Consider the following 22433-nt stretch of genomic DNA (forward strand, 5'->3'; position numbering starts at 1 on the left):
AAACCAGAACATATTTACAAAGAAGGGATTCAGCTCACTTTGGCCTCCAACATGTGGATTCTAATTATATGAACCTGAAGCTGCTATTTATACCAAACACAAAAGATTGTTGTCGATCACAGTCTTCCTTGAAGACATTCTGGCCTGAGTAGCTTTCTTTCTAGAATTATCCTCAGGTGTCTTAAATTAGCGTGGAGGAATTGAGCGCATTCAGCAGGATGTAAACCTCAGATCTAATGCCTGTGTGTTTGGTATGGTACACATATTAAATAACATTTGCTTAGAAGTCAGAAGATACCTTTCTGATAGGTTTCAACTAATGTTTTTTTCTTCACTTAAACAGTAAGTCACTGAACTTTGCTTGAACTTGTTCTCAGATCAGTACAGTACATATTTAACACAGTCCATCCTGTTCAGATTTAATTTTTTTTCTTATTCCATAAACTTTGTCATCATTTAATATGAATCCAGCAATAAAGATGTTTCATGACCAGTAAAATTCTAGATACATATATCCCAGATGTGTTTTCACGCCCCATTTTTTTCCACCAATATGGAGAAACAGGTAGGCACTAGGCAAGCACTTTATAAAATAGGAAGTTTGTGTTCAGTTCAATAATACATGGTTAAAAAATTGCTTTTAAGCATGATCCATGTTTTTTGTTGTTTTTTTTCTGAAAGTACCAACACTAGGTGTAGGCAGACAAGGTTCCTTGGGTGAATTTGATATCTTTTATTAGACCAACCCAAATAGTTGGAGAATATTTATTAAGCAAGCTTTCGGGTTCAAAAACCCTTCGTCAGGCTAAGGCAGTTTCAGCAGTTGGTGTGTGCTCTTCCTGGATGGAATGAAAAGTAAAGAAGCCAGGGGCTGGGCTGGGCTGGGCTGGGCTGGGGAGTCAGTTGCCAGGCAGATTGTAATGTATCAAAAATCCAATGTCTATGTTTAGTCCATGATCTCTACTATCCAGCAGGCTGATGAAATGGAGCTCATAGGCTCGCCTCTGGGAAGTGTTGTGTAAATTTCCCTTGAGGATCAGGACTGAGAGATTGGAGAGAGAGTGGCCCTCCTGTGAGAAATGTGCCACTCTGTCTCCAATCTCTCAGGGATTTTTGGTTTTGTTTGTTTTTTTTAAGCTGCGGTGCTTCAAAAACGTTATCTTCCATTAGTACGAATTATAAAGAAGGACATAAGTCAGTGGTTTAGTCAATAGCAGTCTGTTGCCTCAATCAACAATAAACCAGTATTCTGGCTTGCTGCCAGGTGGCAACTGTACTATTACAGTGCATATAACTAAGATTTCCAGTGGCTATTGCTATCTCATTAGCCTTTTGTAAGAATTCAAGATTTGTTATCCCTCTGGTCACATTGAAATTTGGCTAAATAGATTCTGTAGATTTAACTGTGCACCACATTCTTTACTTTCTGTGCTCAAATCCTATGTAATATTGCACTGCATTATAAGTGGCCACCACTTCTTTCATATTGGAAATCTTAAATAGGTTGGTGTGCTTAGAAAAGTAAAATGAAGATAGCCATCCATATTTAAAATACAGGAAAAAATGTGGCCTAAACAAACAGTATTTATCCACAGTATGGAGAGCAGAAGCCCAAGCGTGGCATTCTGTTCCCTTCATGTATCTAAGGGAACATCCAGAAGAGCGTGGACATTTGTTCCCCTGGGAACCAGTAGCAGCGGCACACCTTGTGCCACTACTACTTGTCCCTGGGGAACACCCATGATACATGGGCTCTGATGCACAGCAGGTTACCCAAAATGGGGTAAGGGAAGCTGCTGGCCCCAGCAGCCTGTCCTGGGGGCCTCCCGCGGCTGCAGCCATGGCAGGAAGCCTGGCCAGCAGCTGCAGCATGGCTCCAGTTTGCCAGGCTCCAGTTTGCCAGGCTCCAGTTTTGGGTGGTACATGCTGTCATCATGTGCACCACCTGGCTTTTTTTCAGCATGAGTTTTTTTTTTACCCTGGGATCTCTTGGGGTCAACAAACATCTCCCAGGCTGCAAAGTACCAGTGCAGGGAATGCCTGCATAGGCAGTGTGTGGCACTAAAGATGAATTTGCGACACCAACTACTGCACATCCTCACTCTTCTGTATGGGATTAAGCATCCAGTTTTGGTTGTCTACATGGCATTTTTGGCACTTATGCACCCACAGGAATTTTCTTCATGAATGCATAGTCCTGAAAAACATGGTTAAGTGAGTGCCCTAGCCGCTCAGATATTTGGTGGGGATGGGACATGAAGGCTCTTTCTCTTACCTTCACTCCTTCACCATTACCAAGTTTAAATCCACTAACTGTGGGTTTTGGCTATCTCTAGGACAACCACACATTCACAAAGAGTGTGCATGTATGTCCTGGCTACCACTTTGCATGCTAGTCCATAAGCATAGATAGATATTCATGGGTACAAAGCTCCATGTCCAGAATAGAATGGCTCAGGGCATGTAAGTGCCAGAAATGCCATGTGGATTCATGGGGAAAAATAGAATGCCACCGAGGTCTCTACAATGCTTCTTTTCAAATGCCATGTTCAAATCCAAGGTTGATTTCAGTGGACCTACCATCAGAGAACTCGCACTACAGAGTAAATGGGGTACAGTCGGGACTTTTCATACCTTTATGCATAAAAATATCCAGAACCTTTGATCATTGTTCTTCTATTTACATAAGGGACAATGTTAGTATTTTTTATCACTTAACACCACAAATGTTGTGAAGTTTTAGAAACAAATATTCCTGATACCATACACTAGCTTGTAACTTTTATTGGAAGATAATAAAATAAAATATGGTGAAATGAGAAATCCAGAGAGAAAAAAGGATCCTTGGAAAGAGGATGTTTGCAAAAACCCATGGTATTTTAATGGCGAGTTGAATTATTCAAAACAAAACAAAACAAGCAGACATGTGCTGGCTACAAAATCCCATCCCAAAGGCCCATCAGTTTTGACTGTTAGCAGACAGTGTGTCTCTTGAGATAGAACTAAATGAAATCTTCACAGGCATTTATAATTGTTCAGGTATTATACTGGTTATCATTTTTAACAGTCAGATGCACATTTGTTTCCCTTGTGGGACAGCAGGCTTTAGAAGGAAAACAGGTTGCAGATATAATTTTTTTTTTCCCTGTCCCTCAAATAGTCAATAAACCATCCAGAGCCAACTATCAGGGTGCTGAGCTCCCTAGATCGAGCTGAAAGTACAGAAGTTATTGTAAATATATAAACAAATCAATGTGTGAGCAAAAATTAAACTGGAGTTCAAATATTTTCTTTTTTCTCTTCCATTTCATTTCCAGTTCTCATCATTATCAAGCCCAAACTACAATAATAAGATATTAAATCACACTTGACCTTCTCAAGGTAAGAGCTCCTCATTTTCTTTCTTGATGTTTTGGCACAGTTTCTATGTGAAACATTACCACATATCAAACCAAACATGACTGAGATTGATTGGTAATTGAAGTGGCTCATGAATAATCTTTGTTAGTCAAGGCCTGATTCAAAAGGTGTCAAAAGGCCTTTCTGGAGTTTTTCCATTGACTTCAAAAAGAACATAATTATGATTCAAACCTGCAAGGTACCCTACACCCTCAGAGCTACTCAGATCTGTACAAAAGGCACTCATCATCTTGTAAGATTGGGCTTTGATTTGCAAAACAAACAAACAACAAAGACTTGTAATCCTTCTTAATGAAAGACACTTTTAAAAATTAGTCCAAGAGTTCGAAAGTGACCAATGTTTTGGGAGTCTCATATTTTTGGTGTCCAACTTTATATATATTCAAAGGTTCTGATTTTCAGGAACTGAGCCTTTTAAGGTTGTCTCAAGCTGAAAAAAAAAATAAGGAACCTAAAATCTAATTACTTTTATTAGTAATATCCTGGAAGTTGTGGATAAATGGAATCCATGCTAGGCAGTTGAAAAACTGGCATATTTGGGGGTTTGTTTGTTCTTATTTGTGATGAGGTAACTTATAAATCTAAGTTTAAATATTCTAAGCATTTCACATTCCAGGTATTATACAAATGTTAGGTAAGTATTTGTCATTTGTACAAAGGATTAATTACTTCTAGCACCATTTTTTTCATAATTTAATAATCTTTCCAGAGGATTTTGGACCTCTTTTTGGCCAGTAGAAGCAGGTATTCAGAAAGGCAAAACCTGAAATTTGGGTTCTCCTTAGAAGAATCTTAAAATAAAAATTGCCATCCAGATTTAATTTAGAGTTGCATAAACAAATCATATTTATCTGGTGTATATATGGCAGAAGTCCAAATTTCCAGTAACTACCACCGTGGGATCCAGATTTCACCCAAGGTAGTTCCAGTTCTGCTCCATTCAGTCATTGACTTTTATGGTGAGTGGCAATTATGATTATATCTTATATATAAAATTTACTTTTGAGCGAGCACCCCATCCATGCCAAGATGTTATTGTTACCTTGGACTGTCTGACAGTTAAGGTATTAATGGCTTGTTTTTGCTCCTGCATTTACTTAAGGTAAACCTTCAGTTCACATCAGAGAGAGCTCAACTGACACCCTGCTTTGAGCATGGCCTATATGTGAACAATCCCTGATGGTACACCTTTGTGACACTAGACTTTTAGGTGTAGATTGTATATACTTTGTGCTGCAGACTGGTGAATCGTCCCTTGATTCTTAGTAGCTTGTGGGAATAATTTTCTGATTTTCTGGACATATCTGCAGTATTGTGGAAGGCACTATATGACTATTAGCTCTCCAGTGATTTAACTTCATTTCTAAGTGGAGCAGCCCGAGTGAAAGCAGATTCTGGATATTACCCATATGTCCAGCCATGCCAGATAATGTCCATTGAAAGTCATGTTAAACGTGGGTGAAAGGTTTTTATATGTGGATGAGCAGCAAAAGAGTGTCCTACATGGATGAAAAACATACATGAACTCAGGAGTAAAGTCACATCCTTGATGTCTGCAAGCCTCTAGTTCATCTGATTCCTGTGTCTTGAAGAATGTTGTCTTAGAAGACTTTACAACAAATCACCTGTAAATGAGAACATGAAATCCATATTAATAGAAGAAAATTCCCATTTTCCTGAGGGTTCCCATCAGATGAATCGTCTTCATATTGATTTTGTGCTTCTGTTCTGGTTTTCAGAAGAAATAAATACTAATGTGAGAAAACCCCAGTGGCCTATTTGCCTTGAAGGTGGCAATGCCCCCACCCATGAGAAAAGCCCCTTTTTTTAATGTACACAGAATACAGATACATCTGGCCACCAGGTGACACTGTTTTTGCATTTTTTTTCTCATAGAAAGATCACTTTGTGCAGAGCTAGCAAATCACACTGTGTTGGAAGGCAGCAGACAGTTTGAGTTGGAAAGCTAATCCATAAAAATAAACACAATCTGTCCATTGTCTACCCTTTGTTTGTTCACTGTTCATGAAAATTAGGAGGCGCTAAATGATTTACACTGCAGTGAAAGTATACAACCGTCAGCTCCTTAAAATTTATGATTAGCCCTTAAAGTACTGTAAAGGAAATGTAAATTCCCTCCTCCCAACTTTGAAGGGAATTGAACCACATGATCAAGCACTGCCTGGTTATCACACTAATTTGAAGTGATTATATCCAATACTGTTTAGTGCCTTGTATTCATTACATTCTGCCATACAGTATGTCCTGTAAAGATTCTTGACTGGTGCATACTTGTACTCATTATACGTAACTCCTAAATCTAATAAAAACCAATTCAGTCAAACAGGGTAGAAGCCTTTTAAAATCATAGTTAGCCTGAGGGGAAAGGAAAGAGTTGACACTGTGTCTGAAATGGATATGGGGGAAGATTAAAAATGAAAAAAGAAAAGAAAGAAAAACATCAGCAAGTCTGTTTCCCACTGGGTCTTTATTTAGGGGAAAAAATTCTTCATACCTTTCTGAATCTTTGTCCTGGATGTTTGTCCAGATCTAACATCTAGAAGCATCTTGAAAGCCGAATATTCAAAGATTTTTTTTACAGTTAAAAAACTGTCATTATGATCTTGTCTGACCCCCAGAACCACTCAAGCTATTAAATTTCACCCACTCATTGCTACCATGGAGGTCATTATTCTTCCCTACCATATATGTGAATGCTTTTGGGCCAAGAGTTAATTCATCTTGTTTTTGGGAAAGCATTCTGGATAAGATGCTACTCACTGTCTGAAAATACACCCAAAATGATTGCATTTTATTTTACAGTGAAGATGGCTCAACTGAATTAGCCCTTCAGGCTCCTACTACAGAATGTTATCAATATAAAATGGTGAATAAAAGTGTGTGTGTGTGTGTGTGAATGAACTGGCCAAGGGGGACCAGCAGGCCAGTCTATAAACTGGCCAAGGGAGATCAGCAGGCAATGGGAGACTCCCTGTTCCCCCAAGCACTACTGGGAGTAACAGGGAATAATGGTCATAAATTGACTGAGAGTAGATTCAGGCTAGATATCAGGAGGCACTACTTCACAGTTAGGGGGGCTAGGACCTGGAACCAACTTCCAAGGGAAGCGTGCTCGCCCCTACCCTGGGGGACTTCAAAAGGAGGCTAGACAATCACCTAGATGAAGTCATTTGACACCAGCATTCTTTCCTGCCCATGGCAGGGGGTCGGACTTGATGATCTGCTCAGGTCCCTTCTGACCTCACCAACTATGAAACTGAAATGAGAGAGAGAGAAGCCTATGTAAATGCTAAGGTTATCCAGTCTTCTTCATCCTGTTCATTCCTGCTTGGGAGCAGAAGCTTGCTACAGCCCAATAGTATTAGTGCTAATGTACACCCAGTTTTTATACTATTTAAAATTTTTATTTTAGTTAAAATTATGTCTATATCTGTATTGATAAAAGCATGGCATCTTTGAACCAATATAACTCTATCCATATTAGGGTTTTTAACACTTTAACTGTGTCTGTTTCTAAATTTGTATAACTATGAATGCAAGCAAAGGAGACATTTAGCAAAAAGAACTGAGTAATGCTTTAGCTCTATAGGTAAGGAATAAATGGAGAGAAAAGCTGTTGGTATAGACCATGACAATGAAGACTGTAAAAGAAAATGAAGACAGTATATGATAAAGATTGAGTCAATTATTGAAGAAATATAGATACATAATCTATAGATAGATTGACCTACTTGATCAAATAAAGATGAATATTTTAAAGCAAAATAAACTCATATTTCAAAGGATATTTTTTATTTCTTTTTTTATTTTGCTTATCATCTAGATCCTGTGTTTAATTTTTTTTTTTTTACGTTGCTGAATTTCTATAAACTTATATATATGAAAGGGGAGAGAGGAAGCCCTTGTTATCATTTTAATTTATCTTTTTACTCAAGAAATATGATTATTCAGGCAGTTTTCTGTGGGTTTGGCATGTTCGCTCTAGCAAAAACAAGAACCTCATGTCACCAAAGCTACACACTGTGCACACTGCTAGATTTCCTGAAAAGATGCTGAGTTGGCATACTGGACCTGGTAGTTAAAAAGGGCTTAGCTTTCTTTATACGGATTTATGGTTTAAACATCCTCAGGATTACCTTTGAAAGTCATGGTTTAAATTTCTAGTGCCCTGGTTCAGCAACTTGCTTATACATCTCTCTAACTTCAAACATATGAGTAGGTTTCTTGAAGTCTATGAGATCGCTCATTTGCTTAGTACTACATATGTGCTTAAGTGCTTTGATGAATCAAGGCTTTAATTAATGAGTCTTAAGCTGATGCTTAATTAGAGCACTGAATAGGGGTGAACTTAATAATGGGCTTAAGTGCTTTACCAAAATCATTGCTTTAATCAGGCATGACTGGTTGATATTAACACACACACACACACACACACACACACACACAGATATCTATATCTATAGATATATCTATAAATCTATACATATCTATATAGATATATCTTTGTTTGGCCAATAACTCCTGAAAGCACTATTAAATGGTGGAAAGGTGTTAAATTAATGATCTAAGCAAACTCTACAAGGATTAATTTTTATCTAATCAAAATGAGCTGATGCTAACTTTTAAAACTAGATGTGGAATACTGAAAAGTAATTACAAATTAATAAACACTTCTGTGTTTATTATTTCTTCAAATAAAAAAAAAAATCACCCTTTTATCAGAATGGTCAGATGTGGAGAGAAATAATATTTTTAATGCTGTCCCCTTCTCAAATGTTCATTCAAAGAGGAAAAATAAAACCCCTTAATATATACCTCTTTGTGGGTTTTAACTATCAAAATCCTTCTCAGGTAATAACAGAGTTATAATTATGCATATGCTCTATTAATGTTATGTAGCAAATTTCTGAACCCCACATTCAAAGGAGAAAGTTTACAGTTTCTTTCTTTGATAATAGTTGAATAAGAAAAGTCAAGTAATCATTTCCCCACTCTGGTAAAAAACCTTTCCACCCTGAATGCCAATCAAAATCCACATAAGTCTATATCAGATCATTTCTGTATTGTGCCTGTCAGCTAGGGAAAACTATGTTTCTGCTATAACAAACCCCACAACCCCAGGAACTGACACAGGAAGCTGAAAAGGAAGGTTCCCAATGTTATACCAGAAATGCTAGGGATTAAAGTCACAAGCTAGTGGGCCAGGGAAAATAATCAAAGAGAATAGATAAATGTTGAGTGCATCTACATGTGCAATTCATGAGAGGCAATGAACTCCAGAGCAGTGCAAGACAGAGTAAACTGCTCCCAGGTGCAGTGTCTACACATGTGTCCAGGACAGCAGCAATCTGACCTGGGGCAGAGCAGGCCTCTGGCTGGCTGGGATGACTAGGCATTATTTACACCCATGGTCAGTGTCTACATGTGCATTCAGCACAGTAAATTAGCCCACCATAAAATAGTACTGTTCTAGACAGTATTATCTTATGGTGGAGTTAATTAATCTACTGTGCCCTAATACTGGAACATGTGTAGATGGTGACACTTTACTGTGGAGCTAATTAGTCTACTCTGCAGTACAGTGCATATAAGATGCACCCACAGTCATTAAAGTACATACACATAGAAGCTTCTACATCGAGCTTTAAACTAGCTGAGATGGGGATGGGGAGTCAGAAGAAAGAGAACATCAGGAACCTGAAATCCATGGGTCATCCAGCAGTACAGCACAGGTAAGCAATAAGCATGCATGGATGACCTCTACCTGACTCAAGAAGTCTATGGGCCAACGAGAGGCAAAGCGCTGCTCTACCTGGTACTGGCTACTGGGGATGACCTAGTCGGTGACCTAGTGATCGATGGGAAGCTGGGTGACAGCGACCACGAGCTGATCACCTTCACCATCCGCCGAAAAGCTGGCAAGTCAGTCAGCAATACGGAAGTCCTTGACTTCAGGAAAGCCGACTTTGACAAGCTCAGGAGGCTTGTCAGTGAGGCCCTCAGGGACCATGACCACAGGGAGAGGGGAGTTCAAGAAGAGTGGTTGTTCCTTAAGGGAGCGATCCTCAATGCACAAACTAAGTCTATTCCATCTCAGAGGAAAGGCAGCAAGAGGGCACAGCAGCCCCCCTGGCTATCCAGGGACCTAGCAGACTTCCTGAGGCTAAAAAGAAAGGCCTACCAAGGATGGGAGTCACGTCCAAGGAGGATTATTCTGCACTGGTCTGGTCCTGTAGGGAGCAGACCAGGAAAGCCAAGGCTGCAACTGAACTCCAACTAGATTTGAGCATCAAGGACAATAAAAATCCTTTTTCAGATATGTGGGGAGCCGGAGGAAAAGCAGGGGCAACATTGGACCCCTGCTGAACCAGATGGGGCAACTGACAACTGACGCCCAGGAAAAAGCCAACTTATTAAATAGGTACTTTGCGTCAGTATTTCATCAGTCCCATGGGACACCCATGCCCACTACGGGACAGGGAAGTCCGGGTGAGGGTGATCCCCTGCCCTCCATTAATGCTGACTTCATGAAGGAACATCTTGAGAAGCTGGATACCTTCAAGTCAGCCGGCCCTGACAATCTTCACCCCAGGGTACTCAAGGAGCTGGCGAGCATCATAGCCCAGCCTCTAGCACGGATCTTTGAAAACTCTTGGCGCTCTGGTGTAGTGCCCGAAGACTGGAAGAAGGCCAATGTGGTGCCTATCTTCAAGAAAGGGAGGAAAGTGGATCCGGCTAACTATAGGCCCATTAGCCTGACTTCTATCCCGGGGAAGATCTTAGAAAAGTTTATTAAAGAGGCCATCTTTAATGGACTGGCCAATGCCAAAATCTTAAGGGATAGCCAGCACGGGTTTGTTGCGGGTAGGTCTTGCTTGACCAGTCTCATTTCCTTCTATGACCAGGTGACCTATCACCTGGACAAGGGAGAAGAGATTGATGTCATATATCTTGACTTCAAAAAACCCTTCAATCTGGTGTCCCATGATCACCTCTTGGTGAAACTGGCCAATTGTCGCCTTGGGTCCTCCATGATCCACTGGCTGGAAAATTGGCTCTGTGGTCGGACCCAGAGGGTAGTAATTGATGGAAGTCACTCATCATGGTGTCCTGTGACCAGTGGGGTCCCCCAAGGCTCTGTCCTTGGACCCATACTGTTCAACATCTTCATTAATGATGTGGACACTGGAGTCAGAAGCGGACTGGCCAAGTTCACCGATGACAACAAACTTTGGGGCAAAGCACCCACACCAGAAGACAGGCGGGTGATCCATGCTGACCTGGACAGGCTCAGCAAGTGGGCAGATGAGAATCTGATGGTGTTCAATGCCGATAAGTGCAAGATTCTCCACCTTGGGAAGAAAAACCCACAGCATCCTTATAGGCTCAGTAGTGCTATGTTGGCTAGCACTAAGGAAGAAAGAGCCTTGGGGGTCATCATTGACCACAAGATGAACATGAGCCTGCAGTGCGATGCTGCGGCTACTAAAGCGACCAAAACGCTGGCTTGCATCCATAGATGCTTCTCAAGCAAATCCCGGGACGTCATTCTCCCCTTGTACTTGACCTTGGTGAGGCCGCAGCTGGAGTACTGCGTCCAGTTTTGGGCTCCACAATTCAAAAAGGGTGTGGAGAAGCTTGAGAGAGTCCAGAGAAGAGCCACGCGCATGATCAGAGGTCAGGGAAGCAGACCCTACGATGACAGGCTGAGAGCCCTGGGACTCTTTAGCCTGGAAAAGCGCAGGCTCAGGGGTGATCTGATGGCCACCTATAAGTTTATCGGGGTGACCACCAGTATCTGGGGGAACGTTTGTTCACCAGAGCTCCCCAGGGGATGATGACTAGGTCGAATATTCATAAGCTACTACAAGACCATTTCAGGCTGGACATAAAGAAGAATTTCTTTACTGTCCGAGCCCCCAAGGTCTGGAACAGCCTGCCACCGGAGGTGGTTCAAGCACCTACATTGAACACCTTCAAGAGCAAACTGGATGCTTATCTTACTGGGATCCTATGACCCCAGCTGACTTCCTGCCCTTTGGGCAGGGGGCTGGACTTGATGATCTTCCGAGGTCCCTTCCAGCCCTAATGTCTATGAAATCTATGAAATCTATGAAGCAGGTAAGCAATAAAGGGCCCATTGGGCATCAGAGCAATGGGCAACAAAGGAGCCAGTCACAGGGCTCAAGTACCTATACACTAATGCTAGGAGCATGGAGAACAAGCAGGATGAACTAGCACTCCTGCTTGCAGAAAACACTTACGACTTAGTGGGGTTAACAGGAATGCGGTGGGACTTTACCCATGATTGGGCGGTACACATTGAGGGCTATAAGCTGTACAGAAAGGATACAGTAGGGAGGAGAGGGGGAGGGGTTGTGATCTATGTAAAGGAGCGTTATACATAGACCCTTATCAAAATGGAATTGGAGGAGGAGAAAGTAGAAGGATTATGTTAGGATACATGGAGGTCAAGGGGAAAGGGATTTGGTGGTAGGGGTCTGCTACAGACCCCCACACCAAGGGGAAGAACTAGATTTGGAACTCCTGAGGCAGCTCTCAGAGACCATAAAGATGAGGGAAGTGGTAGTCATAAGGGACCTAAACTACCCTGACATCTTCTGGGAGACACAGACAGTAAATTCCCACCCTTCATGCAGGTTCCTATCATGTGTGCAGGACCTCCATCTGACGCAGGAGGTACATGGTCCCACTAGGGGGAATGCCTTACTGGACTTGGTACTGGCAACAGGGGATGACATGGTACGATCCCCCACTGTCCTGGGGGACAGTGGCCACCAAATAATAGAATTCACCATAAGGCATAGAGTGGGAAAGGTAACTAGTAGGGTGGAAGTGCTAGCCTTTAGGAAGGCTGAGTTCAGCGAGCTCAGGTGTTTAGTCAATGACGCACTGCAGTGTAAGAGATTTGGTGAGATGGGAGCCCAGGAAGGGTGGCTCTGCCTTAAGGAAACGATCCTTTGGGCACAGAGGGAGATGATACTGATGTGGGGGAAAAGGGGGAAAGGGCTTATGAGGCTTCCTTGGCTAACCAGAGAAATCCAGAGCAGCCTAAGGGCAAAAAGCGGGGCATATTAGGAGTGGAAACAGGGAGAAATTACTAAAGAGGAATATGCCTCCTCAGCTCACAGTTGTAGGGAGGCAGTTAGATGGGCCAAAGCTACCATGGAGCTGAGGATGACATCCCAAGTTAAAGATAACAAAAAAATTGTTTTTCAGATATATAGGGAGTAAAAGAAAAGCCCATGGTGGTATAGGCCCACTACTGAACAGGCAAAAGCAATTGGTGACAGACAGGGGGGACAAGGCTGAACTCCTCAATGAGTTCTTTGCCTCAGTGTTCCTAAACAAGGGGCAAGGCAAGTCTCACAATGGGATCATAGAGAGACAACAGCAGGGCACCAGATCACCAAGCATTGACCCTGAGATGTTGCAGATTCACTTGGAAGGACTGGATGCGTTTAAGTTGGCAGGCCCGGATGAACTCCATCTGAGGGTGCTGAAGGCACTGGCTGATGTCATCGCACAGCCACTGGCAAGAATATTTGAGCAAGGGGAGGAAGGAGGACCCAAGCAACTATAGGCCAGTCAGTCTCACCTCCATCCTTGGCAAAGTCTTTGAAAAGATTATTAAGGCTTATATAGGTGAGAGCCCGGCAAGAAAAATTATGCTGAGGGGACACCAGCACAGGTTTATAGCAGGTAGATCATGCCTGACTAATCTAGTCTCTTTTCATGACCATATTACAAAACACCTGGACACAGGAGTAGGGGTAGATACAGTTTACTTAGACTTCAGGAAGGCCTTCAATACGGTATCCCACCCCATACTGGTGAACAAGTTAAGAGGCTGTGACTTGGATGATTTCACAGTCCAGTGGGTGGTGAATTGGCTAGAGGGTCACACCCAAAGAGTCGTAGTGGATGGGTCAGTATCGACCTGGAAGGACGTGGGCAGTGGGGTCCTGCAGGGCTTGGTCCTTGGACTGATACTCTTCAATGTATTCATCAGTGACTTGGATGAGGGAGTGAAGTGAACTCTGTCCAAGTTTGCAGATGACACAAAACTGTGGGGAGAAGTGGACACACCAGAGGGCAGGGAACAACTACAGGCAGACCTGGACAGGTTAGACAAATGGGCAGAAAACAATAGAATGCAATTTAACAAGGAGAAATGCAAAGTGCTGCACCTAGGGAGGGAAAATGTCCAGCATACCTACTGCCTAGGAAATGACCTGCTTAGCAGCATGGAAGCAGAAAGGGATCTCAGAGGCCTAGTGGACTCTAAGATGAACATGCGTCGTCAGTGTGATGAAGTCATCAGCAAAGCTAACTACACTTTATCGTGCATCAGCAGATGCATGACGAACAGAACCAAGGAGTTGATACTTCCCTTCTATCGGGTGCGGGTCAGACTGCAGTTGGAATACTGCATGTAATTTTGGGTGTCGCACTTCAAGAGGGATGTGGATAATCTGGAGAGGATCCAGAGAAAGGCCACTCATATGGTTAAGGGCTTGCAGGCCAAGCCCTACGAGGAGAAACTAGGGCACCTGGATCTCTTCAGCCTCCGCAAGAGAAGGTTGAGAGGCGACCTTGTGGCTGCCTATAAGTTCATCACGGGGGCACAAAAGGGAATTGGTGAGGTTTTATTCACCAAGGTGCCCCCGGGGGTTACAAGAAATAATGGCCATAAGCTAGCAGAGAGCAGATTTAGACTGGACATTAGGAGGAACTTCTTCACAGAGTGGCCAAAATCTGGAATGGGCTCCCAAGGGGGGTGGTGCTCTCACCTACCCTGGGGGTCTTCAAGAGAAGGTTAAATAGGCATCTGGCTGGAGTCGTCTGAACCCAGCACACTTTCCTGCCTATGCAGAGAGTCGGACTCGATGATCTATTGAGTTCCCTTCTGAGCCTAACATCTATGATTCTATGATTCTATGATAAGCTGAATAACAGATAAGAAACAGTAACACTATGGTGTACTCACTCAAGGACAGGGAACTAATAACATGCACTAGCACCAAGATACAGATACTCAAAGATCCCTGTACTCTCTCATTCCTTGTACTAGGAATCAAGTTCCCAGTTTGATTCCCCAGTTCCTGGTTTCATCCCCGAGCTCCCCAGTCATTCCCCCCAGCTCCCAATCATTCCCCACAACCCCTGTGGTTTCTCCTGGGGCTGCCATTACTGCCTGCCTTGCCCCAGTGGGGGCAGAGGCACAGCTGGGGGAGTAGCCTGATGAACCGCAGCTTCTCCTGGGGCTGCTGGCTCAAGCCGGGGTTCATCTGGCTGCTCCCCCAGCTACTCCTGTAGGTACTGCCTACCTGTATAGTCTATGGCCAAATAAGATTTGATGACGAATAGCTTCAGATTCAGCCAAATCAAATCGGGACAGTGATTCAAATCACCAAAGTGAATCACTGTCCCTCTGAATTGCTGAATCCAAAGCAAATACTTTCTGCTTTTCACAGGCCTACTGCGCAGCAGTGTATTACTACTGTTGATGCTGTGACATGCTACTGCATGGTTTTATTCAGCTACTGCACAGTCAGTGTCTCATGTAGATGTGCCCACTGTCCACTATACCAGGGTGATATAATTTCTCCAGTTATAGGTTATTAGAACTGGAGAAAAAATAAACCAATGATCTGGTAATCAATTCATCATCTGCACTCTTTGGTGAAGGGCAAAATGAATCAAGGAAGCAAATACCTTGACCATGGTGAAGGGTCAGGAAAATAAAGTGAATTTTAAGGTAATATGTATTTCTCCCAAGTGAGGATAATACTATTCACTTATATTTATGTGACATAAAATGCTTATTATTACTATAAACTGTATGAATCACTTGTAGGAATAATAAACAATGCCGAGTAATATGAATAATTTAAGATAATAAATTTGATTTTTTTAAATTTTTGTAGACAATATACAAATAATAAAAAGAGGCCCAAATGCATCCTATAAATTGCTTATAATTAAATAAACACAAAGTTATATTTTCTACAAGGAAACAATTTTTATGTACAAGATGTAAACACTGCGAGAATAGATTAATTAACTTGGAAGTAATAAAAGACAACCGTGAGCATTTAAACAGTCCAAAAAATTAAACCTGAATATTTTATAGTTCATAGAACTTTATTAAATATTGTTTCATTTTTAACTTTCTTTTTTTTCTGCATTACTAGTTTTGGCAGGGCATCTGGAAGTACCAAAATAGAGGAACAGTTCTTACTGTATTTTTGTACTGTATTATTGTATTGTATGTTTAGCTTAATCTGAAGGCACTGGAAATTCCTCTTGCAACTCCATTTTCAGAAGCTGTTCAGGGTGATTTCCAAACCAAGGTCAAAACTGGGGGAAAAAAACATGTTAAATCATAGAATTATAGAAAGTTAGAATTGGAAGGGACCTCAGGAGGTCATCTAGTCCAAACCCCTGCTGAAAGCAGGACCAGCCCCAACTAGATCATCTCAGCCAAAGCTTTGTCTAGCTGGGTTTTGAAAACCTCCAAGAATGCTTCCACTGCTTCTCTGGGTAACCTGTTCGAGTGTTTTACTACCCTCCTAGCAAGAAAATTATTTCTAATATCTAACCTAAACTTCCTTTGCTGAAACATGAGACCATTGCTCCTTGTTTTGTCATCTGCCATCACTGAGAACAGTCTAGCTTCATCCTCTTTCCAACCCCCATTCAGGTAGCTGAAGGCTGCTATTAAGTCCCCCCACAGTCTCCTCTTGCCAGACTAAATAAGCCCAGTTCCCTCAGTCTTTCCTCATAAATCATGTCCCCCAACCCATTACCATTTTTGTCACCCTCTGCTGGACTCTCCAATTTGTCCACATCCTTTCTGTAGTGGGGGCCCAAAACTGAACACAGTACTCCAGATGTGGCCTCACCAGTTCTGAATAGAGGGGAGTAATCATTTCCCTTGACCTACTGGCAACATATCTACCAATGCAGTCCAATATGCCATTCACCTGCTTGGCAGCAAGGGCACACTGCTGGCTCATATTCAGCTTATTGCCCACTGTAACCCCCAGGACCTTTTCTGCAGAGCTGCTGCCCAGCCAGTCAGCCCCCAGCCTGTACCGATGCATGGGATTGTTCCATGCACAGTGCAGGGCTTTGCACTTGTCTTTGTTGAACCTCGTGAGATTCCTTTTACCCCAATCCTCCAATTTGTCTAGGTCACTCTAAATTCTAGCCCTATCCTTCAGCATATCTACTACTCTCTCCAGCTTGGTGTCATCTGCAGACTTGCTGAGGGTGGACTCTATGCCATCTTCCAGGTCATTGAAAAAGACATTAAACAAAATCGGCCACAGGACTGGTTGCTCCAGATAATGCTGTTAGGCCCCAGCTCAAGTCTGGGTTCGTGCCCGGTATGCAAAGGCCAATAAAGATACCAGGGGTGAAAGTATAAAAAAGATTTATTGCTAGCAATAAAAGGTGCAAGCGGAATAATTTCACAAGACAAGCACACACATATTCAATACTGAGCCCCTTATATACAAGAGGTTGAATCTTCATAAGCATCCTTGTTTGCTAATTGGTTATAAAGGAGTGACGCAAGGAGTTCTTTACTGAGCATGTCTCTATACCTGTGTTTTAGCTATGTATCTCATTAACATACATATATGTTTCATTAGCATATATCTTCCCCGCCTCGGGGTGTGATTTTTAGTATTATAATGAGCTCTTTGTTCCAGTACCTCTGATTCTGTTTTTTGTTTTCAAGCTTCCTCTATCTAAGGCTGTCTGCTCCTTATCATTGCAGATGGGCATTCGACACATAACATTCACTTTTGCTTAGGCTTTGCATAGTAGTTTCTAGGTCAAACCTTACAATGCCAGTTGCCAACAAGGCATTGAGCCATTGATTACTACTCTCTGAGCCCAATGCTTAAGCCAGTTTTCTATTCACCTTACAGTTACACTCCATTCATCCAGCCTATACTTCCTTAGCTTGCCTGAAAGAATGTTGTGGGAAACCAGATCAAAAGCCTTGCTAAAATCAAACTAACACCAAATCCACCGGTCTCCCCATATCCACAGAGCCTCATCACAGAAGGAAATCAGGTTAGTCAGGCATGACTTGCCCCTGGTGAATCCATGCTGACTGTTCCTAATCACCCTTGTCTCCTCCAGGTGCTTAGAAATAGATTCCTTGAGGATCTGCTCCATGATTTTTCCAGGGATTGAGGTGAGTCTCACTGGTCTGTAGTACCCTGGATCCTTCTTTTTCCCTTTCTTAAATATGGGCACTATGTTTGCCCTTTTCCAGTCATCTGAGACCTTTCCTGATCTCCATGAGTTTTTAAAGATGATGGCCAATGGCTCTGCAATCACAGCAGCCAATTCTCTCAGCACCCTTGGGTGCATCCCGTCTGGCCCATGGACTTGAACGTGTCCAGTTTTCCTAAGTAGTCCCTAACTTCTTCTTTTACCACTGCTGGCTGCTCACCTCCTCCCCAAAATGTGCTGCCTGGTGAAGTAGTCTGGGAGCTGACCTTGCCTGCATGGACTGAGGCAAAAAAGACATTGAGTACTTCAGCCTCTTTTCTGCATCCTCTGTCACAAGGTTGCTTCCCCCATCTAGTAAGGAATCCACACTTTCCCTGATCCTCTTCTTGCTACCAACATACATGTAGAAACACTTTTTGTTACCCTTTGCAACCCTTTACTAGCTGCAAGTCCAATTGTGCTTTGACCTTTCTGACTTAATCCCTGCATACCCAAGGAATGTTCTTATATACATCCCCAGTTATTTGTCCAAGTTTCCACTTCTTTTAAGCTTTTTTTTTTGTGATTTAGTTTACTGATGAGTTCCTTGCTAAGCCAAGCTGGTTTTCTACCAAACTTGCTAGTCTTCCTGCACATTGGGGTGGTTTGTTCCTGCACTCTCAGTGAGGCTTCTTTAAAATACAGCCAACTCTCCTGGACTCCTCTCCCCCTCAGTTTGGCTTCCCTGGGGATCCATGAGTTCCCTGATTGAGCCAAAGTCTGCTTTTCTGAACTCCAGGGTCTTTAATCTGCTGCTTTCCATCCTTCCTTTCCTCAGGATCCTGAACTCAATCATCTCATGATCAAAAACTTTCTGGATTGCCTGTACACTGCTGTATTGTCTTCCCAGCAGACATCAGGGTGACTGAAGTCCCCCATGAGAACCAGGGTCTGTGATTAGGAAACTTCTGCTAGCTGTTTGAAGAAAGCCTCATCCACTTTCCCCTGGTCTGGTGGTGTATAGCAGCCCCCCACCATGATATCATCCTTGTTGCTTTCCCCTCTGACCCTAACCCAGAGACTCTCAACAGGCCTATCTCCAGCTTCATATTGGAGCTCTGAGCAATCATATAGCTCTTTCACATAAAGTGCAACTCCTCCTCCTCTTTTCCCCTGCCTGTCCTTCCTGAACAGTTTATACCCATCCGTGACAGTGCTCCAGTCATGTTAGCTTCCACCAAGTCTCTGTTATTCCAGTCATAGTTCTGTGACTGCGCGAGGACTTCCAATTCTTCCTGCTTGTTCCCCAGGATCTGTGCATTTGTGTACAGGCATCTGACGTAAGAAGTATGAGAGCAGGTCCCCTGTTGCCCCCTCTTGCTTGCTCTTCCTCCAGGTCTTCCACTTCCCCACTTATCTCAGGGCTTTGGTCCAAACATAACTAGATTTTCATTCACCTTTCACTTTAAATTCGCAAATATAGTAAACCAGGGAATGTATTTCCCTTCCTAAATCTCAATCCACACACAAAAAAAGAAAATCTACATGACCGAGCCTTACAGTCACATATGCAAAGAAGCACTCTGAACAATTAGTCTCTAGAACAAGAAACATATGCAGTTATCTACAGTTTGGACAATTCCTTCCTTTTTTTCTGAGACTCCTTTGAAACATACCTAAGCACAACCTTTGACAATTTTTGAAAAATGTGTTTTACTTAGTAGAGATCACAAGGCTTGTTTGCATACCCCTATTTTGGTGCATGATCTGGAAGACTTTGCTGGGGGAAGGGAAACAAAGAATGTCATAATTAATCTAAACAAAATAAATCCAAAGAAACTGGAGAAAAGTTTTAATCTCAGAATACAAGTTGCTCAACATGCTACGTTAGTAGAGTCAAGAAGTAAGGTTATATGATAAAATGGAATTGGGAATGAAATTACATCCATGAGAAAGAAGAATTTATCTTTACCCTCTCCATTTTCTCCATTATCGCTAAGAAAGAGCTTGTTATGTTTAAAATATTGAGGTACTGGACTGGAACTCAGGAGATTTGTGTTCAGTTCATCAACTTTCACAGTGACTTTGAGAAAGTGAGAGACAGAACAATGAAGAAACTATCTGATCTATTTGCAGCATAAACATCCCTTAATATGTAACTAGAAGCTTGATTTTGGTTTGCATCTAAATTACTATTGTAATAATAATTATAATAAATGCAAAATCCAGAATCATAGAAATCAGAGATGGAAGAGCCCTATCAAATTATGTTTTCCATCTTCTTCAATTACATCTTTTTTTCCCTCTGTCTTAGAGAAGTTCCTCAGACACTGTTGTAACCAGGGATATCCAAGAGAGAAAGGGAATTGAACAGAACAGTGTCATTCAGTATTTAGATTATCATTCCATAGACAAAACCTATTCAGCTCAAATTTTAAATGGTCATTCTTGTTAGTTATGAACCCTCTCCTAACTCCTCAAACCTTTTCTGCATGCAGAGGACCCAGAAAAGACCCAGCTCAGGCCTCTAGCTACATGGGTAAGATCCCTTCCTGCTGAGCTACTATAGCTAAAATATGGGAAAGATCCCTCCTCCAGCATCTAATCCCTAGCGATTTCTGGCCCATTATGTTTTAGTGACTTAGACAGATGTCTGCTTCCACAATGACTACACTTATGTAGCCACATACATTCCCAGTCAGGGTGTAACCTACTGCACATGATCAGTAGTCTATGAACCCATGCTTATGTGTCCACAGTGCAAATAGAATTGCAACGTGAGTGTAAGTAGCTAAAAGTCCACTTACATGGCTAGGAAACTGCCACTGAGACCTAGAAGAGACAACACAATTCTGCCCTAAGTGGAATCCTGTTCCACCCTGCTTAAGACAGTAAAAACCTGGTAACATGGCAATTTTCATAATAGACCTCTATCTTAGTCTCAAGTATAAGTAACAAAATGAAGCAAGAATGGATTTCAACTAATTTTTTATTTGCAAAATATACCATGAAAAAGAACTGGCAGTTTTCAACCAGCTCCACTGTCTCCATATTTCCACTTAGGCCTTTTTTTGGAACCACTTTTGCTTTACTTAATGCACATGAATAATTCTATTAAATCCAATGAGACAAGGGATATGTTTAAAATTAAGCTTATAAGTTTATGAAGGCCCACAACATTAAACATTGTATGGCCAAGTTAGAATATGTATATTTGGTCCTTTTAACCCCATCTTGTAATTTAATCCCTGAAGTCCTTTGATTGCCTTCTGCTTTCTTTACTTATTTATTGGTCAGAATTCTCTGCAATCTGTCAGCTTCTATCAGCTATTATAGTGCTCAGGGTTAAATCTGGTGTTCTTGAGTCAGTTCACCTGCATATGCAGGTATAGACATACCCACACTCTGGAATTATGCTTTTGGGTACAGGCTTTCAAGTTTATGTTGCAATATCATATTTTGTTTTTGTCCCCACCTGCAGATTTCTGTGATCTCCTTATGTTACCTTTAGTTGACTGTTTAGTGTTAACTTTTTCCCAGTATATTAATCTGATCTGGGGAATATCTCATTTGGTTTGTGATGATCAAATTTATAATCTCTTCAGGAGCCACCCTATATTTTGTTCTTTTTCTACATTTTATTTGCAACACTCCACTAAAGCTCCAAGTTAACTGTGTAGTTTAACAAGAGTAACTTCAAGGCATGAATGGTCCAATTGACTCCAATGGGTCTATCCCCATGTTTAAAGTCAGGCATTTGTTTAATTATCATGCTAAACTGAGGATCTATATTAATATATCCTCCAAATATAATTAATTATATGGCATCTCTCATCTTTCAGATCATTACTTAAGATATTACAGATGACCAGATTTGACACCAACCTCGGTAACCACTCCTTCACAACCCAATTACTGCACTGTTGTGTATTGCATCTTTCAGTGCTTTTTATATTTGACTCTTCAGCTAGTTTTTGTTTCTACTGACAATGCTCATATCCAAACTAATCTGGATTAATTTATGAAGCAGTATTTCATGAATCATCTTATGAGATGATTAACTGATGACCAGATTTATTTCATTTACTGCATTTCATATCCTTCATCCACTAGGTTGCTAATTTCATCTGGAAGAAAGAGGGAAAAAGGGCAAGAATTAAATCAAGGTCTACTGGCTTGAGGGTTTGGGGTTTCTTGGGTGGGTTGTTTTGTTTGTTTGTAATACATGCTGTTATGGCCCTTTGTTCCCTTATGCCAATGAGGTTACAGAGAAAGGGCGCATTGTTTTTCTATTGCTGTCCCTTTGGTAAGATACAAAAGAACATTAAATGATTTCCCCAACCAAAGATCCCTGGTCTTTGAGGGCCCTATCCTGTACCACCAAAGATATGAAAACTGTGCCAGATGCAGAATCTGTGTTTCTATATAAAATATTCCAACTCTGAGAGGAAACTAGTTTCATTTTCAAATGTATTTGTAAAGACAAAAACTTTGAAGATGACTAGATTTTGCTATAGACTAAGAGGAGAAGTGGGTGGTAAAAGAACCCCTTTCTTTGAAGTGACTCCTTAGCCCAGGAGTGGGCAAAATATAGTGTGTGGGCTGGATTTGACCCACTAAGGGATTCTATCCAGCCTGTGGTGGGTTCTTCAGCCCCGCCTGGCCCAAGCACAGGGATCAGTCCAGGGCATGGTACGTGCAGTTGATCCCACCACCCTGGGCATAGAGGTGCTTCC

At 41.9% G+C, this 22433-nt stretch overlaps 1 long non-coding RNA gene across 1 annotated transcript in view; it reads right to left on the reverse strand.

Annotated features, from left to right (window-relative positions):
• Window positions 1–2769: 2769 nt before the first annotated feature.
• The window catches only part of LOC109281703 (uncharacterized), a 79673-nt gene continuing 60009 nt past the window's right edge, over window positions 2770–22433 (reverse strand). Inside the window, exon 2 of the long non-coding RNA XR_002088474.2 lies at window positions 2770–5045. This is a non-coding gene — a long non-coding RNA (uncharacterized LOC109281703). The remainder of the gene's footprint in view (window positions 5046–22433) is intronic.

Source organism: Alligator mississippiensis, chromosome 2 (assembly GCF_030867095.1).
Source record: "Alligator mississippiensis isolate rAllMis1 chromosome 2, rAllMis1, whole genome shotgun sequence".
NCBI lineage: Eukaryota > Metazoa > Chordata > Crocodylia > Alligatoridae > Alligator > Alligator mississippiensis.